The sequence below is a fragment of the Bos javanicus genome, chromosome 4 (assembly GCF_032452875.1).
Source record: "Bos javanicus breed banteng chromosome 4, ARS-OSU_banteng_1.0, whole genome shotgun sequence".
Classification (NCBI taxonomy): Eukaryota; Metazoa; Chordata; class Mammalia; order Artiodactyla; family Bovidae; genus Bos; species Bos javanicus.
The window spans coordinates 99,640,770-99,660,430 of record NC_083871.1 but is presented as its reverse complement, the minus strand read 5'-3'; the positions used below and the strand labels follow the sequence as shown (position 1 = coordinate 99,660,430).

Below are 19,661 nucleotides of genomic sequence, written 5' to 3'. Positions count from 1 at the left end.
CTGCACATACAGCTGAAACTTGTCCTCGGGATTTTTTGAGTTGCAAACAGCCAGCGAGGAACTAACGGCAGAAAGGAGGAAGAAACAGCCGTTAGAATCCTAACTTTTTACCTCTGCTTTGTTGTTCAGTCACTAAGTCATATCTGACTCTTTGGGACCCCATGGACTGCAGCACGCCAGGCTTCGCTGTCATTCACCATCTCACGGAGTTTGCTCAAATGCATGTCCATTCATTCGGTGATGCCATCCAACCAGCTCATCCTATGTTGCCCGCTTCTCATCCTGCCCTCAATCTCCACCTCTGCTTGCACCCTCTGAAAATATCTGGATTACAATGAGAACCAAACACTTTGAAGCACGCAGCTGGACCCTCCAGAAGGTGGCCCAGCGCCTTCTGTGGAAGGTTTGCACGGCCCCAGTTCCAGCATCATGTCTGGAAGGTGCTGGGGAAGCAAGACTACAGGGAGGCTGGCCCATGGGTCCTAGTTTAGTGTTCTGAGCTGTGGCCTGGGGAACAAGGAGCAAGATTTCCTCTCCACCCAAAGTCAGGCTCTGCTCCCACCCGTGACCTCCCAGGCTCAGGAAGCACAGGGCACGATCGAGGTCAGTCCCTTGACATGCCTCTGGCTCAGGAGGTCTAAAGTGAAACGCCAGCCCTGGCACAGATGGCTTCCCTGAAGATTCTTTTCCTGCTGTTTCCTGGAACAAGGGGAGAAGCCTACCAATAGGACTGTAATCAGGCCTGGACAGCTTGTGGTGCTTTGACCTCATTTCCTCCTGGAATGAGGCCTCACAGTCAGCTTGGGAACCCTGGTAGCAATCCTCTGCCTTTTCTAGGGAAAGATTAAAAAAAAAAAAAAATTTTTTTTTCCCCCTGATAGGTTGTTTTCTGTTCCACCTGCAGGGTGAGTACTTAACAAAATTATTTGCCAAGTACACTTTGGCCACTTTTCACAGAAATTGTTTACATAGCCCAAGCCCAACAAAGAGATAGCAATCTCTGTCTCCAGCCAGTTTCTGCAAAATCAAACTTTACACAGCTGGGAAGAGTCACCACGGAAAATTGCTTTGAGATTTTTGGCAAGTCTGGCTGGGCTGGGTTGGGGGAGGGAGGTGGCAGTTGAGTTGCTGACCTCTGATCTGCCTTCAGGCCCCCAGGGCTCTGGGCTGGAGCCACAGGCCTCAGAAAGAATGGAGATGTTCTTTGGGATCATGAGAACATGAATGTCACCTCACTCCCAAGGCAGAAAGCTATATGTTCTTGCTTCTTAACGAAAAAAAAAAAAATGTTATTTATTTGGCTGTGTGGGTCTTACTAGCAGCACGCAGGATCTAGTTCCCTGACCAGGGATCGATCCCGGCCCCCTGCTTAGAGAGTGTGGAGTCTTAACCACTGGTCGCCTCTTTTTAACCAAGTATCTGAGGGTGTTGTGCCTTTAGGCTGTAAGACCACAGCTTTTCAAAGTAGCAAGGACATTTTAGTCCTAGACTCTCTCTGAGAAAACACAACTGTTTTTTATGTGTGTGTGTGTGTTTAAAAAAACCAAGCTGCTTCTTGTTCTAAAATCTCCCCAGATGCTCTTCTGACTTCAGGGGGTCATCCCTCCTTCTACATCCTTCCCATCAGCACTGTGAAAACAACTTCTCCCCTTGTGCAGCTCAGAGACTCTGTCACTCACCCCAAGGCTCAGGCATGGGGCCTGTTTCCATGTTGGCCCAGACTCTCTCTGTCCACCTCTCAAACCAGACTGACTGCTGTAACCCACCCACGGCCACCTCACCCCAGGAGACAGTGCAAACCACCTAGAGTTGACAACTCACTGATGTATCTCAGCCCTGGGTCACATCGGGAGAACTGTCTCTGCTGAAGAAGCCCGAGAAGATCTTCCCCAGGGCAATGGCACAATCCTAGGACCAGCCTTTTCTGAACCACAAGAAAAAGTGGGTTTCCAAGAACTTCCACTGAATTATGCTCCCTTCTGAGAGGCTGCAAGGGAGAGGGTCCTAAACACCCCAACAGGGACACCCACACACCCACACACAGTCTCATACCCCTCCTCACCTGGGGCTAGATGTGCCTGGAGCTTCACTTTTGTCCAGGAAACTTGCCACATCGAAGGCTTCTTCAAAAAGGATCTGAAAGAAACCACAAAACTTCACGTGTCAGAAATCCGCCACACTCTGATGTTTGCTCTGGACTGCCGAGAGATAGAAAGGCTTCCTACCACTTGTCCCCTAGGGGTGCATGTTAAAGCTGAGGCCCAAACCCAGGGTCTCTGCTTGGTGACCTTTACAGGGGATGAATATTAAGTTCTTGACCACCCAGAAAAAACTGCCAACCCCAGAGAGTGGCTGAGAGATGGGGAAGCACTGGGGACCATGGTCTCCTCTTTCTAAAGAGGGTGGGAGCTTAGGCGGGAGAGGCAACAGCCAGAGGTGAGCCTCTGTTTACACAGGAAAGGGCTCATCTACACCGCCCGAGGGACAGACTGAGCCCCTCATCCACAATCTAGCAGTTTCATTCTAGGGGAACAGAGGTTCAGGGGCTCAGGGGTTAGGTTGCAGAGAGCCCACTCCCAGGGTGGATATGCCACAGTCAACCCGCTCCCTCCCACGTCCCTGCCCCAACCTCACTCCACCTCGGGAGTCCCTTGCAGTCACACCAGTCACTTGGGGTGCTTGTTAAAACCACAGATTCTGAGCCATCCCCTCGAAGACTCAGATTCAGTGGGTCTAGAGTAATAGCCAAGCGCCTGCCTTTTAACTAAACTCCACTTGAGAAGCCTGGAGGGTCAACAATAAACTAGAGACCAAAGGGCAGAGATTTGGGGGGAAAAAAAAATCTGTGAGAAAGGATGCAATCCTTAGAGCAGGAACTAGGCATCCTGGATAGGTCCTCCCACACACTGGGCTCGTCTGTGAATTGGAAGGAATGGATGAGGCGACAGTAGTTTTCCATGCCTGGGTCCTGATGTCTAGGAAGCCTCCCAGAGAATGGGGCATCCTGGGCTGTCCACTGGATCATAGAAAAAGCTAAAGATTCCAGAAAAGCATCTGCTTCATTGACTACTTCCAAGGTAAAGCCTTTGACTGTGTAGATCACAACAAACTGTGGAAAATTCTTAGAGATGGGAATACCAGACCACCTTACCTGCCTCCTGAGAACCCTGTATGCAGGTCAAGAAGCAACAGTCAGAACTGGACATGGACAATGAACTGGTTGCAAATTGGGAAAGGAGTACGTCAAGGCTGCATACTGTCACCCTGCTTATTTAACTTATATGCAGAGTACATGTGAAATGCCGGGCTGGATGAAGCACAAGCTGGAATCAAGATTTCTGGGAGAAATAACAATAACTTCAGATATGCAGATGACACCACCCTTATGGCAGAAAGGAAAGAGCAATTAAAGAGCCTCTTGATGAAGGAGAAAGAGGAGAGTGAAAAAGCTGGCTTAAAATTCAACATTCAAAAAATAAAGATCATGGCGTCTGGTCCCATCACTTCATGGCAAATAGCTGGGGAAACAATGGACACAGTGAAAGACTTTATTTGCGGGGTTCCAAAGCTCCAGTACTTTGGCCACCTCATGCGAAGAGTTGACTCACTGGAAAAGACTCTGACAATGGGATGGATTGGGGGCAGGAGGAAAAGTGGACGACAGAAGATGAGATGGCTGGATGGCATCACCGACTCGATGGATGTGAGTTTGAGTGAACTCCAGGAGTTGGTGATGGACAGGGAGGCCTGGTGTGCTGCAGTTCATGGGGTTGCAAAGAGTCGGACACGACTGAGTGACTGAACTGAATGGTAGTTCTGTTTTTAATTTTTTAAGGAACATCCATGCTGTTTTCCATGTGGCTGCACTAATTTACAGTCCCATCAATGATGCATGCTACTGCTAAGTCACTTCAGTCGTGTCCAACTCTGTGCGACCCCATAGACGGCAGCCCACCAGGCTCCTCTGTCCCTGGGATTCTCCAGGCAAGAACACTGGAGTGGGTTGCCATTTCCTTCTCCAGTGCATGAAAGTGAAAAGTGAAAGTGAAAGTGAAATCGCTCAGTCGTGTCTGACTCTCAGGGACCCCATGGACTGCAGCCCTCCAGGCTCCTACATCCATGGGATTTTCCAGGCAAGAGTACTGGAGTGGGTTGCCATTGCCTTCTCTGTCACCTCCATACATGACCACTGGAAAAACTATAGCCTTGACTAGACAGACCTTTGTTAGCAAAGTAATATCTCTGCTTTTCAATACACTATTTGGTCAGAACTTTTCTTCCAAGGAGTAAGCGTCTTTTAATTTCATAGCTGCGATCACCATCTGCAGTGATTTTGGAGCCCCAAAAATAAAGTCTGACACTGTTTCCACTGTTTCCCCATGCATAACGGTTTCTATTTTTCCACACCCTTGCCAACACTTCTCAGTTCTTTTGGGGAAAAGCCATCCTCACAGGTGTGAGATGACTATCTCACTGTGGTTTTGATTTGCATTTCCCTGCTGTCAGTGATGCTGAACACCTTTCATGTACTCGTTGGTCATCTGGACATCTTCTTTGGGAAAGTCTCTGTTAAGATCCTCTGCCCATTTTTTAATCCCTGTCACTTTTGCCTCCACTGTAGGGATTCTTCAGCTGGACCAAGTCATCCAGGTGCTGCTGACCTTGGGCATGTTTGTTGGTGGATTTCTGGGATTCCTGTTGGACAACACCATCCCTGGTAGGGCTCATCTCTGCCCTGGTCATCTCTGGTCAGCATTAGGGCCAGCCGCGTTACTTCCCTAACCCCAGTTCCCATGGGAGGCTGGCCACAGCATACCCTGAGCGGGTCCAGGGTCTGGGTGGGGTGATTTAAAGTCCCTGTCTACAAATAAAGTCACATTCTGAGGAATGTGAGGAGGGTGGTTAGAGCTTCAACATATAATTTTGGGGGTGGGTGGGTGAGCACAGTTCAGCCCATAAAAGGACCCTAAGGTGGGAAATATACCAGAAGCAAAGCGCAAAAGGCACAGCCCCAGCTCTCTTAGAGCCTGCAGTCTAGCTGGGGAGGGAGAGAACACAGTATAGATTCATATCCCAACCAAAGCCATAGCTGGTGTGCTGTGCTCCAGGTGCTCTGTACTGAGTGTACAGAGAGCAGCAGGACATGCCCGGCCTTCTGGAGCCTCACAGGCTCATAGGAAAGGGAGACACAACCATAGGCCCTTACACTACAGGGCACCGAGTGTGGCGATGAGCACAGCAAACCCATCAGTGCTGAGGATGTGTCCGGGGAAGGGTGCAGAGTTGTCCTCACTGGTGGCTTTCTGTGCTCCCTTCTTGGTCCTCCAACAGTTTCTTGAAAGGACCTCTGTAATAACTCCTGCTTATTCTGATATTCTGTTTTCCACATTTCTTCTCTCCACCAAATATAAAAGACACCTGCATTCCAGAAACATTGAAACATAGAAAGGTCCACCCCGGAAGAGGAGGAAAGAACAGTGGTTCACAGAAGGTCGTACCCTAGAGCTCAGAAATTCCTGGTGATGAGCTGAGTTGTTGTTGTTGTTTAGTCACTCAGTCACGTCTGACTCTTTGTGACCCCATGGACTGCAGCAAGCCAGGCCTCCCTGTCCATCACCAACTCCCGGAGCTTACTCAAACTCATGTCCATCGAGTAGGTGATGCCATCCAACCATCTCATCCTCTGTGTCCCCTTCTCCTCCTGCCTTCAATCTTTCCCAGCATCAGGGTCTTTTCCAGTGAGTCAGCTCTTCTCATCAGGTGGTCAAAGTATCGGGGCTTCAGCTTCAGCATCAGTCATTCTAATGAATATTCAGGGTTGATATCCTTTAGGATGGACTGGTTGGATCTCCTTGCTGTCCAAGGGACTCCCAAGAGTCTTCTCCAGCACTATAGCTCTAAAGCGGCAGTTCTTTGGCGCTCAAGCCTTCTTTATGGTCCAACTCTCTCATCCATTGAGTTGAGTTGGGTGGAGTTGAGCTGAGCTGATTCTTGGGGTGGGCTGGGAGGAGGAGAAGGACGAGCTGCCGGCAGGACCAGGGCATTGTGAACTGGCCTCTCCAGAGGCTCCTCCTGCCCAGGTCCGCCGGCTCCCTTGGGGCCCAGTCCCGACCTCGCTCTCTGTCTCCTATTAGGAAGTCTGGAGGAGAGAGGCTTTCTGGCATGGAATCAAGTCCAGGAGGAGTCTGAGGAGACTATGAAGGCCTTGGAGGTCTACGGCCTTCCCTAGGGGATCGGCACCAGGTTCTGCACGTCCTCCTGCTCCCAGTATCTCCCCTTCTGGCTCAGGGAAGGCGAAGCGGGAGTGCGCCAGCTCTCGCTCAGCCCCTGGGACTCAGGAGAGGGGCCCCGGAGCGCCACAGACACCCGGATGTGAGAAGGCTCCTTCTGCACCGCCCCCACCCAGTGTGTTCCTCGCCCCACCCACTATGGGAGGTACCCTGTCGACCTGAGTGTCTCTGCACCTCACACGTGATGGCAGAGTTAGATAAGTGTTAGATTAAGGCCAGGGCAAGTGTGCTGTGACCCCCGTCAGCGAGTCAGTGAGGTCTAGCCTCAAGCTACATCCTTACACCATGCTCAGCCCTCCGGTCTCCAGGGTAAACCAGGGCAAATCAGGGCAAACAAGAGCAGCCCGGTGTCCACGCAGAAAGCCTCTAGGCAGTATTTTGATGCGTTGGGAGGCAGAGGCTTTGGGTGGGGTAGGGAACAGAGATGGGGCTGTTAGCTGAAAGGTGACAGTAACATTTCTCTTCCTCCGCAAAGAAGTAGGAGGCCTGCTGACCCCTCCCATCCAGGTTCCTCCCATCCAGATTCCTCCCAATCAGACCCCTCCCCTCCAGGCCCCTGCCACTGGGAAACGCTGAGCTTGTGCTAAGTCATTTCGGTTGTGTCCGACTCTGTGCAACCCTATGGACTGTAGACCGCCAGGCTCCTCTGTCCATGGGACTCTCCAGGCAAGAATACTGGGGTGGGTTGCCATTTCCTCTCCCAGGGGATCTTTGCCCCCTGGGATGGAACCCACCTCTCTTACCTCCCCTGCTTTGGCAGGCAGGTTCTTTACCACTAGTGCCACCTGGGAAGCCCCTGTAGACACTGAAGGGTCTGCAAAGCTACAGTCCCTGCATATGCCCAGTGCTAGTACTTGGAGTCAGACTGTGCATCACAGGATGGTATGGTGAGGCAGTGAGCACTGGGGGTGCGGGTCAGATGGCACCAGGTTTGGACCCTAAGACTTAACCTGCACTTCAGGTTCTCACAGGGACATGAAACAGCCAAAGCCTTGGAAAGGCCTTCAGTGGAGTGGAGCCACTGTTGTCATGATTTATAAACTGTAAGAGCCAGGTGAACCTGCTCTCTCTGCATCCTCAATGGATTAGTCAGGATTCTCTAGAGAGACAGAGCCAATAGGGGGGTGTGTACATACATACATATCTGTGCCTATACATATATGTCTACAGAGATATATATATATATGTACACACACACACATATGGGGAAGGCAGATGGAGAGATTGACTTCAGGATTGGGTTCAGGTGATTGTGGAGGCTGACAAGTCTGAAGTCTGCAGGGCAGGCCATGCAGGCTGGGGTGAATTGCAGCTGGAATCTGAAGGCAGTCACTGGAAGAATTCCCTCTTCCTGAGGGAGGTTAGGGCTTCTCTGAGAGCTCAGTTGGTAAAGAATCTGCCTGCAATGCAGGAGACCCTGGTTCAATTCCTGGGTTGGGAAGCTCTGCTGGAGAAGGGATAGACTACCCACTCCAGTATCTTGGACTTCCTCTGTGGCTCAGCTGGTAAAGAATCTGCCTGCAATATGGGAAACCTGGGTTCGATCCCTGGATTGGGATGATCCAAGGTGAAAGGCTCCAGTATTCTGGCCTGGAGAATTCAGGGCCATGGGGTCGCAAGCGTGGTCTGTTCGGTCCTTCAACTTATTGGATGAGGCCCACCCACACTATGGAGGGTAATCTGGTTTACTCAAAGTCTGCTGATTTAAAGGGTAATCTCTTCTAAAAACACAGACACACACACACACACACACCTAAAACCTTCATAGAAATATCTACAAAAATGTTTGACCAAGTACCCGGGTTCAATGGCCTTGCCAAGCTGACATGTAATAATAACCGTCACCACCAGTACACAGGCCCAAATGCACTGATGCATTCTGCCCAGCAGCCTCAGCAAAAAGCATTGCGAGCACTGTGGGACCTGACATGGACTCCATTCAGGAGTCTTTATTGTCAGAAGAAGCAGATATAGGTGATTCTGCCTTGGTGTCCTGGAGCACAAGATTGAGGTCAGCATTGCTCCTGGGCTTTTAGAGCTTGTAGGATGTGGGGTGGATGCCAGAGCTCTCTAGAACCCATCAACACAATGCCCTGAAGCAGGTGTGCTGCAAGTACCCAGTGTCATGGGACAGATCCTGGCCGTCCTGTTCTTGAAAGACTCACGGCCTGGTCCTTGGGTGCATCTGGTACCCCGTGAAGAGGAGCACAGCAGGAGCATGTGTGTGCCCTGCAGAAGGCCAGCACCTCATTCAAAACAACCCCGAAATACCGACACACAACCACGCTATTCTTAAATACTTTACAACAACCAGAAACTACAACCATCAAAATGCTTTTGGGGCAGCCCACTCCAAAATGCCAAGGCACAGGCAACTTGGGCTGCCAGAACTCAAAGCCGGAGACCACCAGCTCCTCCATCCCCTGCTGCTTCCAGCCCTACCACATCACAGATCTTCATCATCAAACGTCTCTGTGCACCTCAACATTATCATCTCATTGTCGACAGGAAGGTCCGGTTCCTGCAAAACACTGGTAGAAGAGGATTCAAGTTTTATCTGAGGGCTCCAGGCCTCAGGTGGGGGAGATGGCCCCACCATCTCAGGCCTGCCTCCTCCCTCTGCTTCTCCCCCACAACTCTTCAGCGGTATATTCTCCTCCAGCTTCCAGCCAGGAAGTTACTAGCAATGAGGGGCAGGGAGTCCATTTCCATTTCACTCGCCTCCGTACTCTACCGTCTCCAGAAGGGCTTCTCCTGGATACAGTAGAACTGGCTTCTCTCCTCTCCTGGGGATTTCTAAGAACCCATGAGCGAGACAGGGGCAATCTTAAAGCTTTATCCAAATGCCCTCAACAGAGGATGATGAATTATACCATGATGCACACACCCATGGAATACTCTGCAGCTGCTTCCAATAAAATGAATGGGCTCCTTCTCTGTGGGACACATGATTTCCAAAGATCCCGGTCCAGAGCAGTGTGTATGGTGGGCTACCATTTGTGTCTGATGTGTGTGTGCTCAGTTGTGTCTGACTCTTTGCGATCCCACGGACTGTAGCCTGCTAGACTTCTCTGTCCCTGGGATTTTCCAGGCAAGAATATTGGAGTGGGTTGCTACTTCCTTCTCCAGGAGATCTTCCCAACCCAGGGGTCAAACCTGGGTCTCCTACATTGCAGGCAGATTCTTTACCAGTAGCGCCACCTGGGAATACCATTTGTATTTGATAGATTATATAAGTAGCTGGAGAATACTTCTGGATGACTGAATAAGAAACTGGTCATGATCATTGCCTTTGGGGGAGAGAATGCAATAGGAACAAGGAAGATTGGTTAGCTATTTGGGGATCATTTTGAAAAGAAACAGCATTATGTTAATTTAGCAAGTGTTTCTCATTCCCTTAACAATGACACTAGCTAACCTGATTCCCCTTTACCTCTTTCCCTAAAAGTACATTCCTGGGTTTGTGTTCTTCCTGCATATCCCAACCCCAGCAGAAAATCATCCCTGTAGTTTGTTAGCGCTGCTAGTTAGGGGTTGATTCCCTTGGGCCTTGGGAAGCACCCCTAATCCAGCCAACCATCTCATGGATGTGGGGCCAGATCGGGGGTGATTCTGAGAATGAAACTCCAGAGAATGGTCCTCATCTGTCCTGCCCTCCTGATAGGGGAGGGGCACAACAGAGCCAGAATATCCAAGAGAGGGATGAACTGGTCAAAGGAAAATCACCAGACCGCTTGTTTAGGGTGAGAATGGTGGCAAAGGTTGAGAAAAGGGGGAGCTGGAATGTGGAGGATGCCCCGAGGCCAAACATCTGGGGAGGGAGCCACACAACTGGAGTCTGTCACAGAGTGCCTGAATGTCATTCCAAATGTTCTGCTTCCTTCAGTCAGTTCAGTTCAGTCGTTCAGTCATGTCCTACTCTTTGCGACCCCATGGACCGCAGCAAGCCAGGCCTCCCTGTCCATCACCGGCTCCTGGAGTTCACCCAAACTCATGTCCATTGAGTCAGTGATGCCATCCAACCATCTCTAAGCCCCTGCACATGATGATGAGGGACTCTTCAGCTGCAGATCTGTGAAATCGCTAGGCTGCTGGAGGTGTCTGCTGGGACTGGGTGCTGAAGTGTGTTGAGTAGCATTTCCCCCAGTTCACGCCCACCTGGAGCCTATTTGAAACTAGAGTCTGTGCAGATATGATTATCTAAGGCTATAAGCTGAAGTCATCCTGGATTTGGGGTGTGCCCTCGATCCAAATGATAGGTGTCCTTACAAGATGAGAGGGACACAGAGATCACAGAAGACGGAGGCAGCGATGCAGCTACAAGTGCAGGATCTCCGGCACTGCTGGGAGCCACCGGGGGCTGGGAAAAGGCAGGAGAAATTCTCCCCTAGAGCTTTCAGGGGGAGCATGGCGGGTCAACACCGAAACTGGGCCTTCTGGGAGAATAAATTTTTGTTGTTTTAAGCCCCTGAGTTTGTGGTAATTTGTTACATGAGTCCTAGGAAACCAATACAGGCACTGGGATGAACGGGGAAGAGAATGCAGTTGCCCTCTTTACACACCCTGTACCAAGGCCTGAGGCCTCCCGCATGAGGACACTCTTGGGCAGCTTGTTCAAGACACAGATTCCCGGGGCCACATCTCACAATACTGAATGGAAATCTTGAGTGTGGGGACGTCAGGAATCTGCATTTCAATGAGCTCCCAAGGTGAGTCAAGTCTGAGCACCTCTGCTTTACATGAGCTCCAGTCCTGCCAGTTCTTTCTTTCCTGCTCTGTGTAAGTAACGAAGTGGGGAAAACAAAGACTGTCCCATCCATCTGCTCTCAAAGCCTTGGTAAAGTGACCTGACTTCATTGTGTCCAGAGCAAGGGACTCAGTGGTCAGGGTTTGGCGGCCAAGGGTTGGTGGGGGGTGCAGAGAGCAAACTGCAGGAAACGGCCTTGGCTCCAAGTGGTCTCAGCAGAGGAAAGGGAAGGGTAAGCAGGAAAAGGGCCACATTGAAAAGCTGCCCTGATTATTTTTGGACTTTTCATCACTATCACGTACCTTTTAAAATAAACAGCTATATTTTTGCTAAATCAGTGGGAAAATCCATGGCTCTGAATCTGAAAGGGGCTGTCTCCTTGGCAGCTCATGAATAATCCCCTCCCTCCATGGAAACTTCCAGGAATGGACCTTCTAACCAAGACCCCCACAATGCATGTCACGGTGGGCTGCACAGTCAGGTTTTTGGAAGCAGAAATTAATATCCTTCAAAAGCTGACAGCAAATATTACCCCCGTGTCTCAGAAAATGATGAACTAGTTCAGCCTCTCAAAAGGCATCGAGGAATCACCCAGGTAGGAATGCCTGCCAAGGGCCAGGCCTCTGAGGTCTGGTCCCTGCCTCATGGCTCCCAGGCTCAGATGTGCCCTGAAGAACATCCCTCTGCCTCTTCCCTGGACACCCGCCTTCCACAAGATGCACTAGACTAAAGTCAACTATCCATGGAACAGCATCCCCCCCGTGGTGTGAACTGGGGGAGCTGCAGCCAGTGTTCCCCTCCAGAGCCCACCATCTGAGGGGAGGCGAGCCAAGGCCCGACTGCACCCTGCTCCATCCTACCTGTTTGAACTGAGTGTTAACACAGCAAAAGCCTTTCAAAAAAATCGACGTTCTGCACGTACAGCTGAAACTTGTCCTCCGGATTTTTTGAGTTCCAGACAGCCAGCAAGGTACTAACGGCAGAAAGGAGGAAGAAGCAGCAGTTAGAATCCTAACTTTTTACCTCTGCTTGTTGTTGCTGTTCAGTCACTAAGTCGTATCTGACTCTTTGGGACCCCATGGACTACAGCACGCCAGGCTTCGCAGTCATTCACAATCTCACAGAATTTGCTCAAATGCATGTCCATTCATTCGGTGATGCCATCCAACCAGCTCATCCTATGTTGCCCACTTCTCATCCTGCCCTCAATCTCCACCTCTGCTTGCACCCTCTAAAAATATCTGGATTACAATGAGAATCAAACACTTTGAAGCATACAGCTGAACCCTCCAGAAGGTGGCCCAGCGCCTTCTGTGGAAGGTTTGCACGGCCCCAGTTCCAGAATCATGTCTGGAAGGTGCTGGGGAAGCAAGACTACAGGGAGGCTGGCCCATGGGTCCTAGTTTAGTGTTCTGAGCTGTGTCCTGGGGAACAAGGAGCAAGATTTCCTCTCCGCCTAAAGTCAGGCTCTGCTCCCACCCGTGACCTCCCAGGCTCAGGAAGCACAGGGCACGATCGAAGTCAGTCCCTTGACATGCCTCTGGCTCAGGAGGTCTAAAGTGAAACGCCAGCCCTGCCTGGCACAGACGGCTGCCCTGAAGATTCTTTTCCTGCTGTTTCCTGGAACAAGAGGAGAAGCCTACCAATAGGACTGTAATCAGGCCTGGACAGCTTGTGGTGCTTTGACCTCACTTCCTGCTGGAATGAGGCCTCACAGTCAGCTTGGGAACCCTGGCATCAATCCTCTGCCTTTTCTGCTGCTACTGCTGCTAAGTCACTTCAGTCCTGTCCAACTCTGTGGGACCCCAGAGACAGCAGCCCACCAGGCTCCCCGTCCCTGTGATTCTCCAGGCAAGAACACTATAGTGGGATGCCATTTCCTTCTCCAATGCAGGAAAGTGAAAACTGAAAGTGAAGTTCCTCAGTCGTGTCCGACTCTTCGAGATCCCATGGGCTGCAGCCTACCAGGCTCCTCCGTCCATGGGATTTTCCAGGCAAGAGTACTGGAGTGGGGTGCCATTGCCTTCTCTCTGCCTTTCTAGGGAAAGATTAAAAAAAAAAAAATTTTTTTTTTTTTTTCCCCCTTGATTGGTTGTTTTCTGTTCCACCAGCAGGGTAAGGAGTTAACAAAATTATTTGTCAAGTACACTTTGGCCACTTTTCAAAGAAATTGTTTTCGTAGCGAAGCCCAACAAAGAGATAGCAATCTCTGTCTCCAGCCGGTTTCCGAAAAGTCAAACTTGATATAGCCTGGAAGAGTCACCATGGAAAATCGCTTTGAGATTTTGGGCAAGTCTGGCTGGGCTGGGGTGGGGGAGGGGGGTGGCAGTTGAGTTGCTGACCTCTCGGAGAAGGCAATGGCACCCCACTCCAGTACTCTTGCCTGGAATATCCCAGGGACCGAGAAGCCTGGTGGGCTGTAGTCCATGGGGTCGCTAAGAGTCGGACACGACTGAGCGACTTCACTTTCAATTTTCACTTTCATGCATTGGAGAAGGAAATGGCAACCCACTCCAGTGTTCTTGCCTGGAGAATCCCAGGGACAGGGGAGCCTGGTGGGCTGCCGTCTATGGGGTCGCACAGAGTCGGACACGACTGAAGCGACTTAGCAGCAGCAGCAGCATCTGCCTGCAGGCCCCTAGGGCTCTGGGCTGGAGCCACGGGCCTCAGAAAGAATGGAGATGTTCTTTGGGATCATGAGAACATGAATGTCACCTCACTCCCAAGGCAGAAAGCTACATGTTTTTGCTTCTTAACGAAAAAAAAAAAAAGTGTTATTTATTTGGCTGTGTGGGTCTTACTAGCCCACGCAGGATCTAGTTCCCTGACCAGGGATCGATCCTGGCCCCCTGCTTTGAGAATGTGGAGTCTTAACCACTGGTCGCCTCTTTTTAACCAAGTATCTGAGGGTGCTGTGCCTTTAGGCTGTAAGACCACAGCTTTTCAAAGTAGCAAGGACATTTTAGTCCTAAACTCTCTCTTCCTGAGAAAACACAACTGTTTTTTATGTGTGTGTGTGTTTAAAAAAACCAAGCTACTTCTTGTTTTAAAATCTCCCCAGATGCTCTTCTGACTTCAGGGGGTCATCCCTCCTTCTACATCCTTCCCATCAGCACTGTGAAAACAGCATCTCCCCTTGTACAGCTCAGAGACTCTGTCACTCACCCCAAGGCTCAGGCATGGGGCCTGTTTCCATGTTGGCCCAGACTCTCTCTGTCCACCTCTCAAACCAGACTGACTGCTGTAACCCACCCACGGCCACCTCACCCCAGGAGACAGTGCAAACCACCTAGAGTTGACAACTCACTGATGTATCTCAGCCCTGGGTCACATCGGGAGAACTGTCTCTGCTGAAGAAGCCCCAGAGAAGATACTCCCCAGGGCAATGGCACAATCCTAGGACCAGCCTTTTCTGAACCACAAGAAAAAGTGGATTTCCAAGAACTTCCACTGAATTATGCTCCCCTCTGAGAGGCTGCAAGGGAGAGGGTCCTAAACACCCCAACAGGGACACCCACACACCCACACACAGTCTCATACCCCTCCTCACCTGGGGCTAGATGTGCCTGGAGCTTCACTTTTGTCCAGGAAACTTGCCACATCGAAGGCTTCTTCAAAAAGGATCTGAAAGAAACCACAAAACTTCACGTGTCAGAAATCCACCACACTCTGATATTTGCTCTGGGCTGCCGAGGGATAGAACGGCTCCCTACCTCTTGTCCCCAAAAGGGTGCATGTTAAAACTGAGGCCCAAACCCAGGGTCTCTGCTTGGTGACCTTTACAGGGGATGAATATTAAGTTCTTGACCACCCAGAAAACACTGCCAACCCCAGAGAGTGGCTGAGAGATGGGGAAGCACTGGGGACCATGGTCTCCTCTTTCTAAAGAGGGTGGGAGCTTAGGCGGGAGAGGCAACAGCCAGAGGTGAGCCTCTGTTTACACAGGAAAGGGCTCATCTACACTGCCCGAGGGACAGACTGAGCCCCCCATCCACAATCTAGCAGTTTCATTCTAGGGGAACAGAGGTTCAGGGGCTCGGGGGGTTAGGTTGCAGAGAGCCCACTCCCAGGGTGGATATGCCACAGTCAACCTGCTCCCTCCCACGTCCCTGCCCCAACCTCACTCCACCTTGGGAATCCCTTACAGTCACACCAGTCATGGGGGGTGCTTGTTAAAAACACAGATTCTGAATGGGAGGAGCTAAGATGGTGGAGGAGTAGGAGGGGGAGAACAATTTCTCCCCCACAAATTCATCAAAAGAACATTTAAATGCTGAGTAAATTCCACAAAACAACTTCTGAATGCCGGCAGAGGACATCAGGCACCCAGAAAAGCAACCCAAGTCTTCAAAAGGAGAGAGAAGAAATACAGCTCCACCCACCAGAACACCGACACAAGCTTCCCTAACCAAGAAACCTTGACAAGCCTCCTGTACAAGCCCACACAGAACGAGGAAACACCACAATAAAGAGAACTCCACAAACTGCCAGAATACAGAAAGGACACCCCAAACTCAGCAATTTAAACAAGATGAAGAGACAGAGGAATACCCAGCAGATAAAGGAACAGGATAAATGCCCACCAAACCAAACAAAAGAGGAAGAGATAGGGAATCTACCTGATAAAGAATTCCGAATAATGATAGTGAAATTGCTCCAAAATCTTGAAATCAAAATGGAATCACAGATAAATAGCTTGGAGACAAAGAGTGAGAAGATGCAAGAAAGGTTTAACAAGGACCTAGAAGAAATAAAAGAGAGTCAAAATATAATGAATAATGCAATAAATGAAATTAAAAACACTCTGGAGGCAACAAATAGTAGAATAACAGAGGCAGAAGATAGGATTAGTGAATTAGAAGATAGAATGGTGGAAATCAATGAATCAGAGAGGATAAAAGAAAAACGAATTAAAAGAAATGAGGACAATCTCAGAGATCTCCAGGACAATATTAAACGCTACAACATTCGAATCATAGGGGTCCCAGAAGAAGAAGACAAAAAGAAAGACCATGAGAAAATACTTGAAGAGATAATAGTTGAAAACTTCCCTAAAATGGGGAAGGAAATAATCACCCAAGTCCAAGAAACCCAGAGTCCCAAACAGGATAAACCCAAGGCAAAACACCCCAAGACACATATTAATCAAATTAACAAAGATCAAACACAAAGAACAAATATTAAAAGCAGCAAGGGAAAAACAACAAATAACACACAAGGGAATTCCCATAAGGATAACAGCTGATCTTTCAATAGAAACTCTTCAAGCCAGGAGGGAATGGCAAGACATACTTAAAGTGATGAAAGAAAATAACCTACAGCCCAGATTATTGTACCCAGCAAGGGTCTCATTCAAATATGAAGGAGAAATCAAAAGCTTCTCAGACAAGCAAAAGCTGAGAGAATTCAGCACCACCAAACCAGCTCTCCAACAAATACTAAAGGATATTCTCTAGACAGGAAACACAAAAAGGGTGTATAAACTCGAACCCAAAACAATAAAGTAAATGGCAACGGGATCATACTTATCAGTAATTACCTTAAACGTAAATGGGTTGAATGCCCCGACCAAAAGACAAAGACTGGCTGAATGGATACAAAAACAAGACCCCTACATATGTTGTCTACAAGAGACCCACCTCAAAACAGGGGACACATACAGACTGAAAGTGAAGGGCTGGAAAAAGATTTTCCATGCAAACAGGGACCAAAAGAAAGCAGGAGTAGCAATACTTATATCAGATAAAATGGACTTTAAAACAAAGGCTGTGAAAAGAGACAAAGAAGGTCACTACCTAATGATCAAAGGATCAATCCAAGAAGAAGATATAACAATTATAAATATATATGCACCCAACATGGGAGCACCACAGTATGTAAGACAAGTGCTAACAAGTATGAAAGGAGAAATTAATAATAACACAATAATAGTGGGAGACTTTAATACCCCACTCACACCTATGGATAGATCAACTAAACAGAAAATTAACAAGGAAACACAAACGTTAAACGATACAATACACCAGTTAGACCTAATTGATATCTATAGGACATTTCATCCCAAATCAATGAATTTCACCTTTTTCTCAAGCGCACATGGAACCTTCTCCAGGATAGATCACATCCTGGGTCATAAATTTAGCCTTGAAAAATTCAAACAAATTGAAATCATTCCAAGCATCTTTTCTGACCACAATGCAGTAAGATTAGATCTCAATTACACGAGAAAAACTATTAAAAATTCCAACATATGGAGGCTGAACAACACGCTGCTGAATAACCAACAAATCACAGAAGAAATCAAAATTTGCATAGAAACTAATGAGAATGAAAACACAACAACCCAAAACCTGTGGGACACTTTAAAAGCAGTCCTAAGGGGAAAGTTCATAGCAATACAGGCATACCTCAAGAAACAAGAAAAAAGTCAAATAAATAACCTAACCCTACACCTAAAGCAACTAGAAAAGGAAGAAATGAAGAACCCCAGGGTTAGTAGAAGGAAAGAAATCTTAAAAATTAGGGCAGAAATAAATGCAAAAGAAACAAAAGAGACCATAGCAAAAATCAACAAAGCCAAAAGCTGGTTCTTTGAAAGGATAAATAAAATTGACAAACCATTAGCCAGACTCATCAAGAAACAAAGGGAGAAAAATCAAATCCATAAAATTAGAAATGAAAATGGAGAGATCACAACAGACAACACAGAAATACAAAGGATCATAAGAGACTACTATCAACAATTATATGCCAATAAAATGGACAACGTGGAAGAAATGGACAAATTCTTAGAAAAGTACAACTTTCCAAAACTGGACCAGGAAGAAATAGAAAATCTTAACAGACCCATCACAAGCACGGAAATTGAAACTGTAATCAGAAATCTTCCAGCAAACAAAAGCCCAGGTCCAGACGGCTTCACAGCTGAATTCTACCAAAAATTTAGAGAAGAGCTAACACCTATTCTGCTCAAACTCTTCCAGAAAATTGCAGAGGAAGGTAAACTTCCAAACTCATTCTATGAGGCCACCATCACCCTAATACCAAAACCTGAGAAAGATGCCACAAGAAAAGAAAACTACAGGCCAATATCACTGATGAACATAGATGCAAAAATCCTTAACAAAATTCTAGCAATCAGAATCCAACAACACATTAAAAAGATCAAACACCCGACCAAGTGGGCTTTATCCCAGGGATGCAAGAATTCTTCAATATCCGCAAATCAATCAGTGTAATACACCACATTAACAAATTGAAAAATAAAAACCATATGATTATCTCAATAGATGCAGAGAAAGCCTTTGACAAAACTCAACATCCATTTATGATAAAAAACTCTCCAGAAAGCAGGAATAGAAGGAACATACCTCAACATAATAAAAGCTATATATGACAAACCCACAGCAAACATTATCCTCAATGGTGAAAAATTGAAAGCATTTCCTCTAAAGTCAGGAACAAGACAAGGGTGCCCACTTTCACCATTACTATTCCACATAGTTTTGGAAGTTTTGTCCACAGCAATCAGAGCAGAAAAAGAAATAAAAGGAATCCAAATTGGAAAAGAAGACGTAAAACTCTCACTGTTTGCAGATGACATGATCCTCTACATAGAAAACCCTAAAGACTCCACCAGAAAATTACTAGAACTAATCAATGATTATAGTAAAGTTTCAGGATATAAAATCAACACACAGAAATCCCTTGCATTCCTATACACTAATAATGAGAAAACAGAAAGAGAAATTAAGGAAACAATTCCATTCACCATTGCAACGGAAAGAATAAAATACTTAGGAATATATCTACCTAAAGAAACTAAAGACCTATATATAGAAAACTATAAAACACTGGTGAAAGAAATCAAAGAGGACACTAATAGATGGAGAAATATACCATGTTCATGGATTGGAAGAATCAATATAGTGAAAATGAGTATACTACCCAAAGCAATTTACAGATTCAATGCAATCCCTATCAAGCTACCAACGGTATTCTTCACAGAGCTAGAACAAGTAATTTCACCATTTGTATGGAAATACAAAAAACCTCGAATAGCCAAAGCGATCTTGAGAAAGAAGAATGGAACAGGAGGAATCAATCTACCTGACTTCAGGCTCTACTACAAAGCCACAGTTATCAAGACAGTATGGTACTGGCACAAAGACAGAAATATTGATCAATGGAACAAAATAGAAAGCCCAGAGATAAATCCACGCACATATGGACACCTTATCTTTGACAAAGGAGGCAAGAATATACAATGGATTAAAGACAATCTCTTTCACAAGTGGTGCTGGCAAAACTGGTCAACCACTTGTAAAAGAATGAAACTAGAACACTTTCTAACACCATACACAAAAATAAACTCAAAATGGATTAAAGATCTCAACGTAAGACCAGAAACTATAAAACTCCTAGAGGAGAACATAGGCAAAACACTCTCCAACATACATCACAGCAGGATCCTCTATGACCCACCTCCCAGAATACTGGAAATAAAAGCAAAAATAAACAAATGGGACCTAATTAAACTTAAAAACTTCTGCACAACAAAGCAAACTATTAGCAAGGTAAAAAGGCAGCCTTCAGAATGGGAGAAAATAATAGCAAATGAAGCA

General features: G+C 47.5%; 1 long non-coding RNA gene across 1 annotated transcript; it reads left to right on the top strand.

Moving 5' to 3' along the window:
• Positions 1–1,892: 1,892 nt before the first annotated feature.
• Positions 1,893–8,016, top strand: LOC133246459 (uncharacterized). Its single transcript, XR_009736046.1, has 2 exons — positions 1,893–4,717; positions 5,415–8,016. It is a non-coding gene; the product is annotated as an uncharacterized LOC133246459 (long non-coding RNA).
• The last annotated feature ends 11,645 nt before the right edge of the window (positions 8,017–19,661 follow it).